The sequence below is a fragment of the Notothenia rossii genome (assembly GCF_949606895.1).
Source record: "Notothenia rossii genome assembly, chromosome: 3".
In the NCBI taxonomy this organism is placed as follows: domain Eukaryota; kingdom Metazoa; phylum Chordata; class Actinopteri; order Perciformes; family Nototheniidae; genus Notothenia; species Notothenia rossii.
In genome coordinates this window covers 95,133,256-95,148,470 of record NC_136901.1, presented here as the reverse complement: position 1 = coordinate 95,148,470, position 15,215 = coordinate 95,133,256, and the positions used below count along the sequence as shown (strand labels likewise).

The following is a 15,215-nucleotide window of genomic DNA, read 5'->3' as shown; positions in this document are numbered from 1 at the left end:
AATTGGGATTGTTTTTAATTTTTTTTTGGGAACAAAGTCAAACTTTTATTTTGAAGGCCCGATTTTCTAACGCTGTGCATGCAGTAGGCGTTGGACTGGAAGTACTGGAGACCATAAACGGTTTTGAAAACTTCTGTCAAGTAGTGATCATCCACTCAATAAAACATCTTTGCTGATTTTTTTTCGAGTCTTCTGGCCAATCAGAATCAAGATTGTTGCCGAAAGTCCCCACGGAGAATAACTTTGCGGTAGAAATATTCTTTATACATCCATGGGTACAACTTCAGATAAAAATGAACACATAATGAAATATGACCCCCAGTTTGATGATTGACAGGTCACAGAACAATGGGAGCTATCTACCCTTACCCACAATTTAAAGTAATTCACAGACTCTCTCCTCTTTACTCTTCTCTCTGTGTGGAGCAGCAAGTTCAGCTGTCAGAACAAAGTGAAAAACAAACAATGGCATAAAATATTATTAATATGTTGGGTTGTAATACATTTATTTATTTTCTTCTCAGAGTGTACAAGAATGTGTAGTTTGTTAGTATTTCAAAAAATCTCCTGGGGGAGAATCCCCCCAGTCCCCCTTCTGGGGTTGGGTTTCCAGCACGTGTGCCTTTTTAAAAAGTTCAGCTTTGATTCCATCATCTCATTAAACCTTTTTTAAAGCATACTTTAGTTCTGTGAAGGGATATAAGGGATATATGCACTGTACTTCACTTTCATTAAAATTGTATGCTGAAAAACGTATATATTACAGCACGTTTTTTTGAATATTTGAGTGCTTAAAAAAGTTGGGTCGCGATTTATTGACCAAGTAAAAAGTGGGTCCCGAGGCCTGACCAGTTGAGAACCACTGCACTAGATGTTATGATGAAACAGTAGATTGCACTCTCTGTTGCGAGAGGAGGCTAGCCGAAATTGGCTTACTTGGTGAAAAGAAATTGAGGGATTGACCAATCAGATGAGGCTCACGTCATGCCTCACAATCCAATCAAATCGCATCAACTTCAGTTCGTACTGTAACTGTCATCACTGCCCTTAAAAAGTAGCAAGCTACTGAAGCAAGTGCAATTATGGAGGAGATTTGGAGTATTTCATCAAAAATAATTTGACTAAACTTCTGCTACACAGCAGCAACTAAAAATGAAATCTGATGACAGGCCAGTGCCCAAACTGGAGCTGTGTACACAGAGGGGAAAAGGAGAGAATCTGACGTAAAACTTTAAATAATAAACAGAGGATTTCTAACATTTGACATTTCATGTGGACTGGCTCAGTTTCCAGGGCTGAGTTTTAGTCCCTGTCCGCCCCTGGTGATGAGGGTGGGATGATGAGGGTGGGGTGATGAGGGTGGGGTGATGAGGGTGGAGGTGGATGAGGGTGGGGTGATGAGGGTGGAGGTGGATGAGGGTGGGGGTGGATGAGGGTGGGGTGATGAGGGTGGGGGTGATGAGGGTGGGGGTGGATGAGGGTGGGGGGGATGAGGGTGACCCAATCAAAAGACACATCCTTTAACACGAAGGCTAAAGAAAAGAAAAGCAGCACACGAGAGAAAATCTTCAATTTGTTCCACTTTATTGAGAAACTCCACGACAGAGCTCTGAGCTGATCCGTCAGCCGCTGAGAGCCTCGAGTTTCATCTTCAGTGCAAAAAGAGGAGAGCAGTGTGGGATGAACTAACGGCTCTCTCGTCTAAAAACAACTCAACAAAAAGAGAATCAAACCAAACAAAGCTGTGGTTTCTCTTTATCTCAGCAGCACATGAACCAATCACTGACATGCATTACATGATTGATCTGTTAGTCGTTCTCTCTTCAGTCCGCGCTGCTCTGGGAGCTTTGATTCTTGCAGTTGGCACGTTCACAGCTCAGAGTACTCACCCCTTCACCTGCTTTATTTATTTACTTTATTTTGAAAAGCAGAGGGAAAACAAAACAATAACATCTGACATTTTAAAAGCAATTTTAGGGTTTAAAAAAAAAAGAAGAGGAGATAATGAACAAATTGCTGTTATTGGCTGATGAGAGGGAGGGGGCGTGGCCACATGAGAAAACCCCCAAAGTGTATTCCAGCAGTGAGAGGAGGAGGAGGAGGAGGAGGAGGAGGAGGAGGAGGAGGAGGAGGAGGAGGAGGGTCACATGGCGTATTTCTGAGTCCAGTCCTGAGCCGTCTTGTTGTACCTGCAGGGGAGAAATGTTCAGGTGAGATCAGCTGTTAGCGGGCAGATCAGGGACGATGCCATGCCTGCAAACACAACACACACTCTGTCCCATCTATTTTCTGTTCGTCTCCATTTTCTATTCAAAATGCTACAAACTGCAGCCAAGTTCAACCTCAGAAGCTGCCAGAAGAAATGAAACAACGTAAAAACTAAATGGGGCGAAGCCTGCGAGCTCGTTCAGGAAGTCAACTCGAGCACCAATGATACATTAACACGTGACGCGCCTCGTCCCTCTCACAACCAACCAATCACAATCTCCTAAACATGCCGCTCTATTTGAGCTGCCAGGTCTTCCTGCCTCTGCCTCGCTATGCTGCTGTGTTTCATGTTGCTGCTGCTCGCCTACCCCCCAACCACCCCAGCTCCACCTGTAGGCTCGGGGGATAGTTATCTAATCATCACTCAATGTTCTTTGTAAATCTGTGGAGTGATGAGGCCCGAGCCTAGACGCCAGACTCAAACTAGATGCTGCTTCTAATAAACATATTAAGGAGCAGGTGAGCTGTCTGACTGAAACAACCTTTGTGGTGTCTCAAATACATCTATTTCTATAAGCTGTCATCTTCTTTAGGTAACACACTGACTAAGGACAGCTCCATGCTTCAACCTGACTTTCAAACATCCTCTTAAACTTCTGATGTTGTGTTTCAAAGCCCTGACTTGGTTCTTTGTCTCTGAGAGGCTCTGGGAACCTGCAGGTGAGAAGCGTCTGAAACATGAGAGATGAGCCGCTCGGACTCTGTTTCCGGAGCCATGCATCAAAACGTGCTTCAAGTCCACAAATCCAGCGTGGGACTTTCCAGCGCTTACCCTCACAGCATGGCATACTTGTCTGTCCACTCCCTGGCTAGTCTGTTATACCTGAGACAGACACTCGCGTTACAAACAAAGGACTCTGCGTTTGATGCGTTGCTACTTTAGGGAGGATCTGGGTTTGGAGTCCAAAGTAAGGGCGTCTGTGTGTAGATGTTAACACTGTTAGTTTGTATTATTTATTATAAGAATGAACTCACTTTACGGGGTCTGTGTGTAGATGTTAACACTGTTAGTTTGTATTATTTATTATAAGAATGAACTCACTTTACGGGGTCTGTGTGTAGACGTTAACACTGTTAGTTTGTATTATTTATTATAAGAATGAACTCACTTTACGGGGTCTGTGTGTAGACGTTAACACTGTTAGTTTGTATTATTTATTATAAGAATGAACTCACTTTACGGGGTCTGTGTGTAGATGTTAACACTGTTAGTTGTTATTATAAGAATGAACTCTCTTTACGGGGTCTGTGTGTAGATGTTAACACTGTTAGTTTGTATTATTTATTATAAGAATGAACTCACTTTACGGGGTCTGTGTGTAGATGTTAACACTGTTAGTTGTTATTATAAGAATGAACTCTCTTTACGGGGTCTGTGTGTAGATGTTAACACTGTTAGTTTGTATTATTTATTATAAGAATGAACTCTCTTTACGGGGTCTGTGTGTAGATGTTAACACTGTTAGTTGTTATTATAAGAATGAACTCACTTTACGGGGTCTGTGTGTAGATGTTAACACTGTTAGTTGTTATTATAAGAATGAACTCTCTTTACGGGGTCTGTGTGTAGACGTTAACACTGTTAGTTGTTATTATAAGAATGAACTCTCTTTACGGGGTCTGTGTGTAGATGTTAACACTGTTAGTTTGTATTATTTATTATAAGAATGAACTCACTTTACGGGGTCTGTGTGTAGATGTTAACACTGTTAGTTGCTTTCGTCCCGGCTCTCCCTACGTGTGTGTGTGTGGTGTCAGGTGTCAGTATGAAAGGATGACAGCGCGTCTAATTTTGATGTGGCCCAAGAGCCAATCACAATAATACCTGCGATGCAGTTAACCAATCACCTTTGAGGTGGGGGAAAACCTATCGTTGATTAAACATCCAGTGTTTCCCCTACCATTGTCTTGGAGGGGTGCTGCGCCCCCGCCAACGGAGCCCCCGCCCCCCCTGCAATTCAAGGTGTTATATAATGATATATATAAAAACATTTTTAAATATATATAAAGCACCAAATTGCAAATAATCTGTAACTACTGTCACTTTTCACATTGAACATGTGCTCTTTTATTAAATACACTAAACGCTTTCATTTGAAGTTGTGAGTTTATTGTTTTTGACCCTAAGAAACACTGATGCATTAATCAATCACAATAATCCACATCTCCTCTCTCTGCTCCAGAGGATTTAAAATATATATATCCCAATGCCACAAAAATGCATCAGTGACGTGGTTGAAATCTTGTCTCCAGAAAACAAAAAACTGAACCAAGCGGTATCAGTGACTGTGTTTGATGTGGCTCTTTGCAGTAACATAGAAACTATGTGGCTCTGAAGCTCTGACTGGTTGGCCACCCCTGCACTAGCGGGTCGTCGGGGTTCGGGTCACATAACAGAGAACAAATGGACAAAAGGACTGCGGAGAGAAACACATGATCATCAATAAGTTACAGATATTTGTCACAACTGCATGTTGTTGTTTACGTCAGGAGACATCTTGTTTACGTCAGGCTGTTGTTTACGTCAGGAGACATCTTGTTTACGTCAGGCTGTTGTTTACGTCAGGAGACATCTTGTTTACATCAGGCTGTTGTTTACGACAGGAGACATCTTGTATATGGGGTCATGTTGTTGTTTACGTCAGGAGACATCTTGTTTACGTCAGGCTGTTGTTTACATCAGGAGACATCTTGTTTACGGGGTCATGTTATTGTTTACGTCAGGAGACATCTTGTTTACGTCAGGCTGTTGTTTACGACAGGAGACATCTTGTATATGGGGTCATGTTGTTGTTTACGTCAGGAGACATCTTGTTTACGTCAGGCTGTTGTTTACATCAGGAGACATCTTGTTTACGGGGTCATGTTATTGTTTACGTCACAAGACATCTTGTTTACGTCAGGCTGTTGTTTGCGTCAGGAGACATCTTGTATACGGGGTCATGTTGTTGTTTAAATCAGGAGACATCTTGTATACGGGGTCATGTTGTTGTTTACGTCAGGAGACATCTTGTATACGGGGTCATGTTGTTGTTTACGTCAGGAGACATCTTGTATACGGGGTCATGTTGTTGTTTACGTCAGGAGACATCTTGTATACGGGGTCATGTTGTTCTTTGTTGAAATTGGTCCGTGCGCAAAGCATTGTGGGGATTTTAAGGACTTGAAGTCTACCCATGAGCAGCCTCGAAATTACCCCCAAACCAAGGACGCGGCCTCGGTGGAATTCCAAGTGTGCTGGAGATTGGAACAATCCTTCGGCGGCACTCGATGACGTAGCATCCTTGAAATATTGGCTTGGAAGCCAGTTTCCTCGAGATTGAGAAACGGCCCGGGTGTCACAACCACATCATGTCATGTCCAAGAAACTTATTGTGAAAGTGTATTCTTTATGTTAGAGTTGTCATGTCCCTTTGTCTTGTGCTTTATGTCTATACCCTTAATTATTTCTTCCTCTCATTTCAGGCCTCCACGCTCCCCGCCCCTTTTCTGTCTCCTGCGTCCTTGATTATTTTCCCCGCCCTGATTGTTTCCAACTGTGTCCCCTTTACCTGTGTATATATTGTGTTAGCTCCCTCCTGTTAATTGTCAGTTCGTTGTCTCTCGAAGACCACGTATCGGCTTACCTCACGGACCTTTTCACGGACCTTTCACGGACCTATGCTATAGATCGCATTATAGTTTTCCTCGAAAGAGTGGTTTTGTTTTCCTTGTTTGATTACTGTGCAAATTCCAGTAAAGTCTTTATTTTGAAACGCTATCTGAGTCTGAGTTTTGAGTCGTGCAATTGAGTTCATGCCTCAGTGTTCTCCCCTTGACAGTACGAACTGACCATCAAAATGAACTCAGCCGACTCAGATCAGATTAAGAACGCTATCCGTTCTCAGGGCCAACGTCTTGGGCAACAAGAGGAGCGTATGGCCACCATGCAGCAGGGAGTGCAGGATCTAACCAGCAGCCAGGGGGAACTACAAACATCGTTGACGACCCAAGTTAATCTACTGGCAGCAGAGGTTCAGCGTGTGCTCACTCACCTGCAGGCTGTTTCTCCTCCTACGACTCCTCCGGTTCCAGCGGTGACCGGATTCGATCCCAACCGGGTTACTGAGCCGCACAGTGCTTCCATGCGTCTGGCTCCACCCGAAAGGTACTCCGGGGACTCAGAAGGCTGCCGGCCGTTCATCGTGCAGTGTGAGTTACACTATCACCACCAACCGGCTGCTTTTCCCACGGACATTTCCAAAGTGGCTTTTATGATCTCTCATCTCTCCGGCCTAGCAGCAGCGTGGGCCACGGCAGAATGGTCCCGAGGCTCGCCTATCTGCGGGTCTCTGGAGAACTTCATAGACACTATGAGGAAGACCTTCGATCAAACCACGCCGGGCAGGGAAGCAGCTCGGGCTCTGATCAAGCTGCGACAACATCAGCGGAGTGTGGCTGACTACGCCATCGAGTTCCGGACTAAGGCAGCCGACAGCGGCTGGAACTCCGCTGCATTGTTTGACGCTTTCGTCAGCGGTCTCTCGGATTCTTTACAAGACCAGCTGGCGCCTCTCGATCTGCCCGCTGATTTGGACTCTGTCATATCCATGGCTTTACGTGTAGACAATCGTTTGACGGAGAGGAGAAGGAATAAATCCAAGGATGCGGTTGATCCACCTCTCCAGAGGAGACGCTCGCCGCTGGATATTACTTCTTCTTGGAGGTCCCGTCACCCCTCACCACCTGCGTTCCGGACAACAGCGCCCCCTGGCTCCGTGGAGGAGCCAATGCAGTTGGGCCGCGCCAAGCTGTCGCTGGCAGAACGTCAGCGTCGATTCAAGGAAGGCCTGTGTTTCTACTGCGGGCAGCGGGGACACCCACAAGCGGCTTGTCCGGTAAAAGAGGAGGCTCACCAATGAAGAGGAGTACGTTGGTGAGCCGGATCTCTTCCTCTGACTTTCCTCCTCGCACCCTGACCCGGATCCAGGTAAAAATCAGAGACAATGTAGTTACTCATGGTGTTCTCATTGACTCAGGGGCGGACGAAAGTCTTATGGATTGGGGTTTAGCTAAAAAATGGGACATAAAAACTAAACCTCTACCCCAGCCTCTTGAAGCGAGTGCTCTCGATGGGCGGCTGTTGTTTAAAGTGACTCACCAAACGGAGCCTTTAGAAGTAAGATGTAATGATAACCACCATGAGACAATGTCTTTTCACTTATTTAACTCAGCCCAACATCCACTCATTTTGGGTTTTCCCTGGTTGAAACTTCATAACCCTCACATAGATTGGCAATCTGGGAGGGTGGAGGGGTGGGGAAAGAATTGCATTGATCTCTGTTTTAAGCAGGTAGCAGAGATTGACAGGGGATGTAACACTGGGAGTGTTAGGCAGGATACAGTCCCAAAAATATATCTTCCGGATGTACTTTCAGTTCCTTCCTGCTACCACGACCTTAGTGAAGTTTTTAGTAAGTCCAAAGCTCTGGCTCTTCCTCCTCACCGCTCCTATGACTGTGCTATTGACTTAATTGCCGGGTCTCCCATTCCTAAGGGTCGACTTTATGCAATTTCAGGACCTGAGAAAGAGGCCATGAAGGACTATATTGATGCCTCCCTCAAGACAGGGCTTATTCGTCATTCCTCATCCCCAGCAGGGGCAGGTTTTTTTTTCGTGGGCAAAAAGGATGGGTCTCTTAGGCCCTGTATCGACTACTCACCTCTCAATGACATTACGGTTAAAAACCGGTACCCCCTCCCTCTCATCTCGTCCGCTTTCGAGCAGCTTCAGGAAGCCAAGGTTTTCACCAAATTAGACCTGCGGAACGCCTATCATTTGGTCAGGATCAGGGAGGGCGATGAATGGAAGACGGGTTTTAACACCCCTTCAGGACATTATGAATACCTGGTCATGCCGTTTGGATTGTCAAACGCTCCTGCAGTCTTCCAGGCTATGATCAACGACGTGTTGAGGGAGTTTCTGAACCGTTTCGTTTTTGTTTATCTGGACGACATTCTGATCTACTCCCCTGACCTTCACACCCACAAACAACATGTCCGCCTGGTTCTACAGAAACTGCTCCAAAATAAGTTGTTTGTCAAAGCTGAAAAGTGTGAATTTCATGTGGAAACAGTCACTTTTTTGGGCTTCATCATTTCCCCAGGTCAGGTTATGATGGACCCAGAGAAGGTTAGCGCAGTAGCCTGTTGGCCTACCCCTGACTCTCGCAAAAAAGTGCAGCAGTTTTTAGGCTTTGCTAATTTTTACAGACGTTTTGTGCGGAGCTTCAGCGCTATTGCAGCCCCTCTTCATGTCCTCACGTCCCCTCAGGTGCCTTTTGTGTGGTCTCCTCAGGCTGAGGAGGCTTTTTCTCGGCTGAAAAAGATGTTCACCACTGCCCCCATACTTACCATGCCGGATCCCACTCGCCAGTTCGTGGTGGAAGTGGATGCCTCCAACGAGGGGGTGGGAGCGGTCCTCTCCCAGCAACAACAGAAGGACAACAAACTTCACCCCTGCGCCTTCCTGTCCAGGAAGCTCTCCCCGGCAGAGAGAAATTATGACGTGGGAAACCGTGAGTTGCTGGCCGTGAAGTTAGCGTTGGAAGAGTGGAGGCATTGGTTGGAGGGAGCCGAGCATCCTTTTGTGGTCTGGACCGATCACAAGAACCTGGAGTACATCAGAAAGGCCAAAAGACTGAACTCCCGCCAGGCTAGGTGGACCTTGTTTTTCAACCGTTTTGACTTTGTTCTTTCCTACAGGCCGGGGTCTCAGAATGTCAAGCCTGACGCTCTGTCCCGTCTGTTTGACCCTGTGCCTGCAGCCAAGGAGCCGGAACCCATCATCCCATTGAACCGGGTGGTAGGAGCGCTGACTTGGCCAGTAGAGAAGGAGGTAATACGTGCCAATGCTGGAGCTCCTGCACCAAGGGGTTGCCCGCCTAACCGGATTTTTGTTCAGGAGGCCGAGCGACCACAGGTGATCCACTGGGCTCACACTTCGCTGCTCACCTGTCACCCCGGAGTCAAGAGAACTATGTTCATTGTAAAACAACGTTTCTGGTGGACATCCATGGAGAAGGAGGTGAAGGAGTATGTGGAGGCGTGCCCTATCTGCGCTCGAAACAAGACCTCTTCCAGGTCGCGAATAGGGTTATTACAACCACTCCCTATTCCCAACAGGCCCTGGTCAGAGATCTCCATGGACTTCGTCACTGGCCTGCCCCTCTCTAGAGGTAAAACCACAGTTCTCACGGTAGTGGACAGATTTTCCAAAATGACACATTTCATTGCTCTGCCAAAGATGCCCTCAGCTAAGGAAACGGCGGAGGTCATGATGCAGAATGTGTTTCGGCTTCATGGTTTCCCTAAGGATATTGTCTCCGACCGGGGCCCCCAGTTTGTGTCACGCTTCTGGAAGGAGTTCTGCAGCCTCATCGGTGCCACGGTCAGTCTCTCGTCTGGATATCATCCGGAGTCTAACGGCCAGACAGAGCGCCTAAATCAAGAACTGGAGACCTGCCTGCGCTGCCTGGTGTCCCAGAATCCATCCTCCTGGAGCGAGCACCTCACCTGGGTTGAGTATGCACACAACATCTTCCCTACTTCTGCCACGGGCCTGTCCCCGTTTCACTGTGTTTATGGCTACCAACCGCCACTGTTCCCAGCCACGGAGAGGGAGGTCACGGTCCCGTCTGCCCACGCTCTGGTCAGGCGTTGTCGGCGCGTGTGGGCTGCGGCTAGGAAGATACTCTGCAGAAATTCACAACTGGTTAAAAGAGCAGCAGACCGAAAACGCCGACCAGCCCCTGTATACCAGCCAGGCCAAAAAGTCTGGCTCTCTACACGAGACCTTCCCCTCCACGTACTCTCCCGAAAACTGGCTCCCCGGTTTGTGGGTCCTTTTCCCATCACCAAGGTCATAAACCCAGTCTCAGTGAGACTACGGCTTCCCAGGGCCATGAAGGTACATCCCACCTTCCATGTAGGGAAATTAAAACCATTGAAGGAGAGCGCTATGGTTCCCACCGTCAAACCCCCCCCGCCCCCCCGGATGATCGATGGAGGTCCGGTTTACACGGTCAAGTCACTATTGGCTAGTCGGAAAAGGGGTAGAGGGCGACAGTTACTGGTTGACTGGAAGGGTTATGGTCCTGAGGAGCGGCAATGGATTCCTTCCCGCTTCATCGTGGACAAAAGCCTCATTGAGGATTTTGACCGCCTCAACTCAGAGGAGCCTGGGCCGTCAGGAGCCGTCCCTAGAAGGGGGGGTACTGTCATGTCCAAGAAACTTATTGTGAAAGTTTATTCTTTATGTTAAAGTTGTCATGTCCCTTTGTCTTGTGCTTTATGTCTATACCCTTAATTATTTCTTCCTCTCATTTCAGGCCTCCACGCTCCCCGCCCCTTTTCTGTCTCCTGCGTCCTTGATTATTTTCCCCGCCCTGATTGTTTCCAACTGTGTCCCCTTTACCTGTGTATATATTGTGTTAGCTCCCTCCTGTTAATTGTCAGTTCGTTGTCTCTCGAAGACCACGTATCGGCTTACCTCACGGACCTTTTCACGGACCTTTCACGGACCTATGCTATAGATCGCATTATAGTTTTCCTCGAAAGAGTGGTTTTGTTTTCCTTGTTTGATTACTGTGCAAATTCCAGTAAAGTCTTTATTTTGAAACGCTATCTGAGTCTGAGTTTTGAGTCGTGCAATTGAGTTCATGCCTCAGTGTTCTCCCCTTGACACATCAGCCCTGAAACAACAGTCAGCTCTTTGTGAGTCGGCTGCTTCCTGTTCTCTTTCACCACTTCCTGTTTGAACACATCCACAACAGCTGATCTCACAGAAACACAGCAGAGTCCCTCATAACCAGAAACATGAGCAAGCTTTGTTTAAAACCACAGATAACTGGCTATTGAAAAACACATTTAAAATGTTTACTATGTTACTAGTAGAAGATATGTTCAGCGCTTAGTTGCAGCTCAGCAAACTATTAAAGTTCATTTACCAAATCATTTCAGCAGCATCACTTTACTACAAAGACTTATTTGGAAAGGACAGACGCAGCTCTTCTAAACTGCAGAGCTAAGAAAGAATAAAACACTTAACTTACTGAAAATACTTAAGTCTGCAGATTCATCTCTGAAGAAATGTATAGGATGCAGCACTATTTGTATTCTCTCCTAACCTCTCCTTTCTAAACACTAACACTTAAATAAATGTTAAACACAAACAAACAAAAACCTGCAGAGCGTCTGTGTTCTTTAAGGGTTTTATTATATATTCATTCATGTTTATTTCAAGTATATTCATACATGCATTTATTAGAGTAAGGTTTCAAAGTGAGTCCTCGACATGTCTTCTCTCTTTTGAACCAGATTTCTGTTCATATATACTTCCTTCTTTAGAGGAGCATTAGCATGAATACACGAGTTATACTGAAGACATCCTGAGAGGAGATGCAATAAGTCCGTTTTATAAACACTAACACTATTACAAGCATCAAACTGATATCTTTCCTAAACGCTGCACCACGTCTGTTTTGCAAATTTACATATGTGCATTTATTAGGTTTGAAATTGTCTCTTCAAATGTTCTCTCTCTTGTTATAATGTACTTTTTTAAAGGAGCATAAAAACTCTTAAACAAACGTAACACGAATGAACTCTCTCCAGAAAGCTGCAGTTCGGTCAGTGGAGGTTTTGCTCATTGGATTTTCTTTTCACAAATGGAAATTCAAAAACTAAAAACGAACGGATATTTAATTTTCGTTTTAAAATTGAGAAACCAAAATTGAAATACGAGGCGTTTTTTCTTTATCATGATCAAAAAGGGATTTACTAAACTTAAGAAACGGGATGATTTTAATTTTCTACTTTTCAAAACTAAAACTAAAATCACTAGAAAACAGAAACAAAAAAAACCCAGTTTTTTTCATATTCTGCTACCGGAAGTTACCTTTCAAAATAAGAGCGCAGACGAGGTCAGAACCCGTGTGTCTACGGTCCATTTGTTTTTCTTTATTAATCAAGTAAAGGGAAGAGCGTCTGAGAGGCCTCTTTGCTTTTTACTCACTAAATGCTCACATTGTATTTTTATCACTCATCAAAGACACAGAAAACATGCATTATGTCTGGAGGGGGCTGACAGAGGGTTACTCACAAAGTACACAGTAAAAGTACTTCATTTTATTTATTTCAAACTAGTACCGAGTCCAACAGTCAGTTTCATTAAAAACTTGTGTTAAAAAATATTTGTATCACTCGTTGAATATAGCAGGAGAAATGAAGAGCAGCTGATTTGAAAAGACAAAGTGGAGAGACGCGGAGTGACCGCAGAGCAGAGCCGCTGCATAGTTTACCTCTCCTAACAATGTGGTCCATTTCAGAGGCTCATTATATTCACAGCCTCAATAACATCCGTTCTCTGGGCTCAAAGTGTGTCCTGGCCGTTCTCCTTGTGATCGCTAAATCCCCCTTGTTTATAATAACCCCGGTCCTTCAGCTTCAGGACACTGGAGGGACTCAAAGTGGGATTTCAGAAAACGAGTGCTTTTGTTTTGAAATCACTTCCGTGAGTTTCGTCTGCGATCCATTTGTGAAAAGAAAATCCAACGACCAAAACATCCACTGACCAGCTCGTGTGTTTTCTTTGAGATATTCATGTTTTCTTACATTATTAGATGAAGGTTTCAGATCCTTTACATGTTTTCTCTCTGCTGTTCAGTTTCCACTTGAGTTTTACAAAAGCAGCATGAACACTAAAACAAACGTCACTCGAGAGAAATCATCACAAGAACCTGCGATAGGTCTGTTTGCTTTTAGAGTTTTATATGTTTTCAGACGTGCATTTATTAGATGTAGGTTTTAAATGGTGTCCTCTTCATGTTGTCTCTCACCGTGCACGCTTCACTTTAAGAAGCATCAACACTAACACAAGCTTTAAACGGATGAAATCCTCCCAAATCACACTAATAATGATCTCACCAAGTAAAACACACATGTCTTCACAGCACGGCAACAGGAAGTCATGACCCTCACGAGAACTCTGTCTAATCATTTCTGTCGTTCTGTCTGCTCAAACTGTAATAGTTATTTGTCTTGCACCAAAAAACCAACGCAGTGACGTCACATTCTCGCCAATAATGATCTGTGTTATTCCTGCAGACATAAGTTGAATATCTGAAAATAAATAATATCCACGCCGCCTCAAACGTGTCTCTGTGCAGATTCAAACTGAACATCATCCACTCTCTAATTCTAATAAAGGCATAACAAGTGAGGAAGATCATTCAAAATAAAGCACAATGTTTGCACGTTTTTGAACACAAAGTGCGACTTGCACACACCACACACACACACACACACACACACACACACACACAACACACACACACACACACACACACACACACACACACACACACACACACACACACACACACACACACACACACACACACAGGCGTGACCTCTGACCTCACACACCTCTCACGGAGCCTCTTAAGCTCTCACAGGTGGATTGGAACAGACTGTGAGCGTGGACACTCTGCGCTGAAATGAAAGCTCTCTCTTTGTAAACCCGGTCATTAAGCGAGCAGGCGGCCGAGCGAGCAGCGTCTCCGTGTGCGGGCGGAGAGCGTCCAATGAAACGCCTCGAGATGAGCTTTCAGTCCAAGATATTTGGGATAAAAACTCAAAGAACTGAAGATTTCTCACAGGAGTTTCTAGTTGTTGCGTTCATTGATTATATGATGTTTCTATTTCCAGCTCCTCAGGATGAACACAAAAAATAAATGTTCCTCTACTTTATATATTTAGGTTTCTATCCTGTGACTCCTCGAGGCTTCAGGACGCGAGCTTTCATATCTGTGATGTTTGTGTATTTCAGTGAAGAGCTTTCTGTCCTGGAGAGAGCGCGGGAAACAAAGTACAAGACTCACGGAGAAAAGCTCCAGTGTGTGTTCCCACCGCTGACTGACACACACACACACACACACACACACACACACACACACACACACACACACACACACACACACAACACACACACACACACGGTCAGATATCAGAGCTTCATTGTTTAATGTCTGCAGAGAAATGACCCGCTCACAGCTGCAGAAACACGCCTCATCTTCCCTTAAATAAACACCTAAAGAGGCTCAATCCCTTAAATAAACCCTTAGTACAAGTTGAACAGCAGAGGAACATTTAGCTTTGAGTTTAACCTCCAAAGCATCTTTTAGACTGCATGTATTACATGAACCTGTAAGCCCTGCGCCTGTTGTTCCGCTCTCAGGCTCGAGCACCAACACATGACAGATCTTCTCTCTGAAAGGGGGAAAGCATCATCTTTAACACTTCCATGAATAAAGCAGAGAACATTTACTCCAAAACAATCAAGTTTAGTTTGAGATGTAGCTTTGAGTTCAACCTCCAAAGCATGTATTACATTAAGGCTCCAAATGTCTGCCTTGTTATTCCATGTTTTCCCCGTCAGAAGTGTTTCCTTTCAGACGCTGACGTTTGTGCAGAAACACACTTTGCTCTGTCTCACATTAATGTCACAGATCTTAAACACGTAGCAGACTAAGCTTAACGTCTCAAAGTCTTCTGCTGTTCTTTACTCTTTTAACATTTTGTATCTTTGACTTCGGAATCATTTAAATGCAAGACTTTTTGTAATTTAACGGCCAGAAATAATGTGAGTGATGCATTATTTTAAATAGGACTGTTTCCCTCCACATTCTGTGATATCTAATGCACTTTGTCTGTTCGACATGAAGGTGACACATCTCACATCCTGCTCTGACTGATGAGACCGCAGAGAGATCGCTTACTAACGCGCACACACAGTTATTACAGATATATTTGTATTTAGTACCAATATCATATGAGAGGTTAAATGAAATGATGTTTTGAAGACAACATGTCTGCTTGCAGCTTCTGAAGTCTGAACGTGTTCTGCT

General features: G+C 44.8%; 1 protein-coding gene and 1 long non-coding RNA gene across 3 annotated transcripts in view; both read right to left on the bottom strand.

Annotated features, from left to right (window-relative positions):
* LOC307032494 (uncharacterized protein) overlaps positions 1-15,215 on the bottom strand; it is a 149,018-nt gene that overhangs the window by 51,312 nt on the left and 82,491 nt on the right. The window lies entirely within an intron of this gene.
* On the bottom strand, positions 1,568-3,257 carry LOC307032500. 2 transcript variants are annotated; one of them, XR_013806279.1, is made up of 3 exons: positions 3,244-3,257; positions 3,041-3,186; positions 1,568-2,189 (listed from the first exon to the last, which is right to left on the bottom strand). It is a non-coding gene; the product is annotated as an uncharacterized lncRNA (long non-coding RNA). The 2 variants fall into 2 exon arrangements; XR_013806280.1 differs by lacking the exon at positions 3,244-3,257 and having other exon boundaries at positions 3,041-3,234.